Raw genomic sequence first — 8,514 nt, 5'->3', positions numbered from 1 at the left:
AAGTTATACTTCAGGCCCTGATTCTGTAAACTAAAAGGTAATGATGATGACGTTTTACTGATACACATTAGATGTACACATTTTGGGGGTATATGTGAGAATTTGGTACATTCATAAAATCAACCCACGGGCAATTGGGATATCCATATAATGACTCTGAATCTAGCTGCCCATGAAGCAGCCTAAGCTAATTACTGGTAGAAACACTAAGACACCCCAGTGGACACATGAATAATCCCAGAGGCGACAAGCAGAAGAAAGTCCAGCCAACTCACAAAATCATTTTGAGCCTCTGGCCCCTACTTATCTTCACTTTCCATACCCCGAAAAGCTGAGGTGTCTACGGCAGAATTCTGGTAATCAGGTGTTATGTAGGTTCCTGATGAGTTAAAAAAAAAAAAAAAAAAAGGAATTCATTGTGTTTAACTCTGAATTATTTCAATCACTGATCCTGAAAAAAAATCATCCAAATTTACTTTCTCTGTTCTACAAGGAGAAGACATTAAAAAGCAGAAGATCTCATGTCATGGAGACACCCACTTTAGCTTTGAATCCTGACTTTGCCACTTAGTAAGCTGTGTGGACTTGGATAATTAAAAAAAAAAAATGACAATCAGAACACAGACTACCAAAATCTATGGGACATGGTCAAGGTTATAACCATAAAAAGTCACAGCTTTAGATGCTTATTATTAAATAAAGCTGGAAGTAAATGAATTAAACAAGAATCTAGGAAGGAACTAAAAATAAGCCAAAAAAGTTGAGAATATAGTTAAGACAAAAACAGAAGTGATCACTTTAAAAACAGTAAAAATGGTAACTAAAATCAAGAGCTATTATTTTGAGACTAATAAAAGTAGATAAATAACAGTCTGGGTGCGGTGGCTTATGCCTGTAATCCTAGCATTTTGGAAGGCCGAGGTGGGCGGATTGCTTGAGCTTAGGAGTTCAAGACCAGCCTGGGCAACATGGTGAGACCCTGTCTCTACTAAAAAGGCAAATAATTACCTGGGTGTGGTGGCATGTGCCTATAGTCCCAACTACGTGGGAGGGTGAAGCACGAGAATCACTGGAACCTGGTAGGTGAAGGTTGCAGTGAGCTGAGATTGTACCACTGCACTCCAGCCTGGGTGACAGAGTGAGACATTGTCTCCAAAAAAAAAAGTAGATAAAAGACAAATCTCACTAAGAGAAGACTGAAACAAAAATTAGCACTGAGAGAAGGAACATTTTTGCAAGCAATAAGGAGGTACTTTTTTGTTTGTTTTGTTTTTGTTTTTTTGAGATGGAGTTTTGCTTTTGTTGTCCAGGCTTGATCTCAGCTCACGGAAACCTCCGCCTCCCGGGTTCAAGTGATTCTCCTGCTCCAGCCTCCCAAGTAGCTGTGATTTCGGGCATGTGCTGCCACACCTGGCCAAGGAGACGGATCAGTTTAAGTCAGGAGTTTGAGATACTGGTCAACATGGTGAAACCCCATCTCTACTAAAGATATAAAAAATCAGCCAGGTGTGGTGGCGGATACCTGTAGTCCCAGCTACTAGGGAGGCTGTAGCAGGAGAATCCCTTGAACCCGGGAGGTAGAGGTTGCAGTGAGCTGAGATAGTACCACTGCACTCCAGCCTGGGCAACAGAGCGAGACTCTATCTCAAAAAAAAAAAAAAATTCTTTTCTTGGTTTTTAAATTGCCTTCAATGAATAAGAGGCCTGAATTACTTAGCCTGTCATCATCTTTATTATTAAAAATTTAAATAAAGCTCTTATGTGACAGAAGTGAAATCTCTTGAAGACAAACTATTAAAATGTTTATCTACTTATAAAATATGCAGTTGTAGCAAATTTATGAAAAAGATAACAATCTTACAAAATTGAGAAATAGTAAAAAGTAGATATTGTGGCAGTGACAGCAGGACTCATTAAACTCTCCCCTACTCAGTTTCAAAACTCCTTGCCAGGTGGAAGTTTCTGAGCAAAGTGCTCTGGACAGAAGAAATCTATATTAAGGTCAAAGCACAGGATAATTTCATCAATCTGTAACTACAAATACACATATTAGTCTTTGACAAGTCTCAAGGGGGAGTCCCCCTGCAGATTTCTGGAGGTCTTCTTCTGTGTATCTCCCTTATCTCAGGAACACTGTCCTGCAATTTCTAGCTGCCTTAGCCTTTCTGAACTCCAATCTCTGTCTCAGCTCAGGAAGACCTCTGCTTTGCTTGAAGTCCTTGTTCGTTTTCCACGGTCTACAATGTGCTTTCAGGGAGGAAGCCAGGCTATCATCATAGTACTCATGCTGGGTATTTTTCTCAGAAATCACAGTCCTACACTGTGTCATAAAACAGTTTTTTCATACATCTGGCCTAGTTTTCAAGTTGTTTTATGGCAACATGATAAATCCAATGTCTATTACTCTGTCATGACCAGAAGCCTCAATATGCTTGAAAGTATGTTCTCAGACTGCAGTACAATTAATAATGATTAAAAAACAATTTTCCTAATATTTGAAAATCAAGCAACAAATCTGTAAATAATCCATGAGTGAAAGAATATATCATAATAAAAATTAGAAAATGTTTTGAACTAAATGATTATGAAAATACCATATATCAAAATTTGTGGGATGCAGCTACAACAGTGTTTACTATAGCTTTAATTTCTTATATTAGGAAAGGAAGGCTTAAAATCAATGATCTGAGGGCCTATTTTGAGGACATAACAAGTAACTTTGTCAAATTCCACAACTCAGATGGACATACTTCCTTGAAAACCACCTTCTAAAACGAATACAAGAATAAATAAATAAGATTGATGTAAAGAAGGGTATTTCCTAGGTTGTCTTCTAAGATTTTTATAGTTGAAGGTCTTTTTTGTTTGTTTGTTTTTAAAATTTTTTTGAGACAGGGTCTTGCTCTGTCACCCAGGCTGGAGTGCAGTGGTGCCATCAGAGCTCACTGTAGCCTTGACTTCCCAGGCTCAACTGATCCTCCCACCTTAGCACTCCCCCACTCCCTTGAGTAGCTGGGATTACAGGTACACAACACCATACCTGGCTAATTTTAAAATTTTCTATAGAGACAGGGTCTCCCTATGTTGTCCAGGCTGGTCTCAAACTTCTGGCCCCAAGCAATCCTCCCTCCTTGGCCTCCCAAAGTTCTGGAATTACAGGCCTGAGCCACCACACCTGGCCTTGAGGTCTTACATTTAAATCTTTGATTCATTTTCAGTTAATTTTTGCATATGGTGAAAGACAGAGGTCCATCTCTAGTCTTCTGGATATGACTAGCCAGTTATTCCAGCACCATTTATTGAATAAGGGAGTCCTTCTCCCATTGCTTTGGCTATTCAGGCTCTTTTCGAGTTCCATATGAATTTAGAATAGTTTTTTCTAATTGTGTGAAGAATAGTGTTGGTAGTTTCACAGGAATAGTGTTAAGTCTGTAGATTGATTTGGAGAGTATGGACACTTTTACAATATTGATTCTTTTTATCCATGAGCATGGAATGAATAGTTTTCCATTTATTTGTGTTGTCTGATTTCTTTTAGCTGTGCTTTATAGTTCTCCTTGTAGAGATTTTTTACCTCCTTAGAAAGCTGTATTCCTAGGCATTTCATTTTCTTTGTGACTATTGTAAGTGGTATTGTGTTCTTTATTTCACTCTCAGCCTGGTTGGTGGTGGTGTATAGAAATGCTACTGGTTTTTGTACATGGATATATCCTGAAACTTTACTGAAGTTGTTTATCAGATCTAGGAGCTTTTAGGCACAGTCTATGGGGTTTTCTAGGTATAGAATCATATAGTCTGCAAACAGAGACAGTTTGACTTCCTCTTTTCCTATTTGGATGCTTTTTATTTCTTTCTCTTGCTTGATTGCTCTGGTGAGGACTTCCAGTATTAGAAATGAGTAGGTGTGGTGAAAGTGAGCATCTTTGTCTTGTTCCAGTTCTCAAGAGGAGTGGTTTGAGTTTCTGCCCATTCAGTATAATGTTGGCTGTGGGTTTGCCTTGGCAAATAATTTCTGGCTAAGTCTCCAAAAGCAATTGCAGGAAAAAAAAAAAAAAAGACATGTGGGGACCTAATAAAACTAAAGAGCTTATGCACAGCAAAAGAAACTATCAAGGGAGTAAACAGACAATCTGTAGAATGGGAGAAGATACTGTAAACTATGCACCTGATATCTATAGATTCTGGCCTAATATCCAGAATCTATAGGAAATTTAAACAAGTCAACAAGCAAAAAATAAACAACTTTATTTAAAAAATGGGTGAAGGATGTGAACAGACATGTCTCAACAGAAGACATACAAGAGCTAACAAATAGAAAAAAATGCTCAGCATCACCAATCATCAGAGAAATGCAAATCAAAACCACAATGTAATACCATCTCACACCAGCCAGAATGGCTATTATCAAAAAGTCAAAAAACAACAGATGCTGGCAAGGCTATGGAGAAAAGAGAACTGTTTTTGGGAATGTAAATTAGTCCAGCCTCTGTGGAAAAGATTCTGGAGATTTTTCAATTTAAAACAGAGCTACCATTTGACCCAGCAATCCTATTACTATTTTCCTGTGGGTATATGCCCACAGGAAATTAAATCATTCCACCAAAAAGACACATGCATTTGTATGTTCATTACTGTGCTATTCACAACAGCAAAGATACAGAATCAACCCAGGTGCCCATCAGTGGTAGATTGGATAAAGAAAATGTGGTACTGGCCAGGCAGGGGTGGCTCACTCTTATAATTCCAGCATTTTGGGAGGCTGAGGCAGGCGAAACCCCTGAGATCAGGAGTTCGAGAGCAGCCTGGCTAACATGGTGAAACCCCGTCACTACTAAAAATATAAAAATTACACAGGCATGGTGGCACATGCTTGTAGTCCCAGCTACTCAGGAGACTGAGGCAGGAGAACCCCAGAGGTTTCAGTTAGCCGAGATCATGCCATTGCACCCCAGCCTGGGTGACAAAGCAAGACTCCATCTCAAAAAAAAAAAAAAAGGTCTAGGGCATATTCAATAAATGGTACTGGCACAAGTTGATGTCTACAATCTAGTTTTTTACCTAGAAGGAAAAAAATGCCTGGACTCACACCTCACACAACAATAAAAGTGAGATGAATCATATTTCTAAATGTGAAAACCAAATTTATAATGCTTCTTAAAACACAATAGAATATATTCATGACTTCAGCAAAATTAAGAAACTTCTGCTCATCAAATGACATTACTAAAAAAATGGAAACATAAGTCAAAGACTGGAATAAAGTATTCACACTCTATATAACCAAAAGAAGATGCTTATTCAGATTACGTAAATAACTTGTACACATATTTTTGAATTGCTTATAGGTATGAAAACATGCTTAACATCATTAGTCATCAGGCAAATGCAAATTTAAACCACCACAGTACCACTTCACATTCATTAGAAGGGCTTAAAATGGTGTGTGTGTGTGTGTGTGTGTGTGTGTGTGTGTGTGAGAGAGAGAGAGAGAGAGAGAGAGAGAGAAAGAGAGAGAGTCTTGCTCTGTCACCCAGGCTGGAGTGCGGTGGTATGATCTTGGATCACTGCAACTCCCAGTTCCCTCCCAGGTCAAAGTGATTCTCTTGCCTCAGCCTCCTGAGTAGCCGGGACTACAGGTGTACGCCATCATGCCCGGCTAATTTTTATATTTTTAGTAGAGATGGGGTTTCACTATGTTGGTCAGGTTGGTCTTGATCTCCTGATCTCAAGTGATCCACCCACCTCAGCCTCCCAAAGTGCTGAGATTATGGGCATGAGCCACTGCACCCTGCCAAAATGGCTTTGAAAAAGAGTACTAACACCAGATATTGGTGAGGATGTGGACAAACTAAAATTCTTGTACATTGCTTGAGGGAATACAAATTGTTAAAACCATTTCTAATGATGTTAAATATATGTCTACCCTATTACCAAGCAATTACATTTCCAGTTTCAGGGATGAATACCATTGGAGAGTCACTCTTTAATATATTATTCAATAATGACTGAGCCTGTATTTGCTAAATTATATGTTAAGTGTTGAGGACACAGAGGTGGTCAGTCACTGGCTCTATGAAGCACAATAGAGATACAATTTTCAAAAGTGGGGCAGATTCACATAAATCTTCTACAAATATAGAATATCTTTTCCCAGACTTACCTGATATAAAAATCACTTGGGCTGCTCATTAAAAACACAGATTTGACAGCCTAATTTGGGGCCCAGAAACAATATATGAGGATAATAGTCCCCAACCTTTTTGGCACCAGATACCAGTTTTGTGGAAGATAATTTTTCCATGGCTGGAGGGATGGAGGTAGGGTAGTGGCTTTGGGCTGAAACTGTTCCACCTCAGATCATCAGGCATTAGTTAGATTTTCATAGGTAGCACACAAGCTAGATCCCTCACATGCACAGTTCATAACAGGGTTCTAGTTCCTATGAGAATCTAATGCCACTGCTGATCTGACAGGAGGCAGAGCTCAGGCTGAGGGTTGGGAACCCCTGCCCTAAGAAATTCCTACAATCTGGATATTTTGAGAAACACAGTGTGGTATGGGAAATATATAAGACTTAACCTAGTCTAAGGATTAGTGAAGGCCTTTCAGCGTGTTATTTAACCTCAGATCTGAATGATGAGTAAGCGAGAGCTAGCCACTGGGGGAAGGACTCCTTGAGTATTGATCTTAACAGAAAGGATAAAATGTAACATGCTCAAAAATGCATTTGAAATTTTTCAAACTGCTAGTTGTATTTAAAGAGCAATTAATTTTATGCTCAACTCCTTGCCAGAAAAGAGGAGAAAAAGAAAATAAAAACTAAAATTCTGACCAAGAAAAATATAACCTGTACCTACTTTGGAGTTCACAAACTTAAATAAGACAGTTGGGGTTACATAAAGACAATCAAGTAGACAATAATTGTACAGCATGGTTGCATTAATAAAGGTAAGGAAAAACTTATCAAAAAAAAGTAAATGATGGTCAAGTAGAGGCTATCCAGGCTAAGAAGCAGAGAAGGGCATAGAGCATCCCAATTTAAGAGGACAAATATGGGATGGCTCCACGATAAGAGCCATTCCTTCTTCTTAGATGATAACTAGAGTTATTATGTGTAAAAATGAACTAGTCTGGCCAGGTGTGGTGGCTCACACTTATAATCCCAGCACTTTGGGAGGCCGAGGCAGGCAGATTGCTTGAGCTCAGGAGTTCCAGACCAGCCTAGGCAACATAGTGAAATCCCTGTCTCTAACAAAAATACAAGAAATTAGTTGGGCATGGTGGTGTGAGCCTGTGTTTCCAGCTACTCAGGAGGCTAAAGTGGGAGGATCACTTGAGCCCAGGAGGTGGAGGTTGCAGTGGGCCAAGATCATTCAAATATATACATATTTGATATATTTGATTGTTCAAAATAACACTCTCCCTCTCTGTCTCTCTCTCTCTTTCTCTCTCTAAGTCAGGGTATCATTCTGTTTCCCAGGCTGGAGGCTTGTGCTATGGCAGGAACATAGCTCACTGTAGGTCAGGTGATCACCTCCCTGGGGTCAGGTGATCCTCTCACCTCAGCCTCCCGAGTGGCTGAACTACATGAGCATGTGGCACCATGCCTGGATAATTTTTTTGTAGAGACAGGGTTTCAGCATGCTGCCCAGGCTGGTCTCCTAGCTCATGGGATCCACCTGCCTCATCTTCCCAAAGTGTTGGGATGACAGGCTTGAGCCACTGCAACCAGCCAGCTCTTCATATTCTTAAAAAGTATGGAGAACCCTGGTCAGGTACAGTGGCTCACGCCTATAATCCCAGCACTCTGGGAGGCTAAGGTGGGTGTATCACTTGAGGTCAGGAGTTTGAGGCCAGCCCAGCCAACGTGGTGAAACCCTGTCTCTACTAAAAATACAAAAAATTAGCTGGACGCAGTGGAAGGGACCTGTAATCCCAGGTACTCAGGAGACTGAGGCAGGAGAATCGCTTGAATCTGGGAGGCATGAGCCATTGTACTCCAGCCTGGGCAACAAAAGTAAAACTGTCTCAAAAAAAAAAAAAAGTATTGAGAACCCCAGGGAGTATTTTTTTCTTTAATTTGCGTAATATCCATCAATACTTACTATATTCAAAATTAAAACAACATTTTCAAATGTTTATTAATTTAATCATAGACAATATTCATTACTTAAGTAAAATCTTAGATTAAAAACATATTTTCGGCTGGGCATGGTGGCTCACGCCTGTAATCCATCACTTTGGGAGGCTGAGGCCAGCAGATCACCTGAGGTCAGGATTTGGAGACCAGGCTCACTAACATGGAGAAACCCCATCTCTACTAAAAATACAAAATTAGCCAGGAGTAGTGGTGCATGCCTGTAATCCCAGCTAGACGGGAGGCTAAGGCAAGAGAATCACTTGAACGCGGGAGGCAGAGGTTGCGGTGAGCCGAGATCATACCACTGCACTCCAGCTTGGGAAACGAGAGCAAAAATCTGCCTCAAAAAAAAAAAAAAAAAAAAAAAAAAAAAA

At 39.8% G+C, this 8,514-nt stretch overlaps 1 protein-coding gene across 1 annotated transcript in view; it reads right to left on the bottom strand.

The window, feature by feature from the left end:
* RBM44 (RNA binding motif protein 44) overlaps positions 1-8,514 on the bottom strand; it is a 43,055-nt gene that overhangs the window by 32,909 nt on the left and 1,632 nt on the right. The gene's annotated exons all lie outside the window — the stretch shown is intronic.

Source organism: Cebus imitator, unplaced genomic scaffold (assembly GCF_001604975.1).
Source record: "Cebus imitator isolate Cc_AM_T3 unplaced genomic scaffold, Cebus_imitator-1.0 Scaffold106, whole genome shotgun sequence".
NCBI classification, from domain to species: Eukaryota; Metazoa; Chordata; class Mammalia; order Primates; family Cebidae; genus Cebus; species Cebus imitator.
The sequence above is the reverse complement of the archived record's forward strand: the minus strand, read 5'-3'. Positions and strand labels throughout refer to the sequence as shown.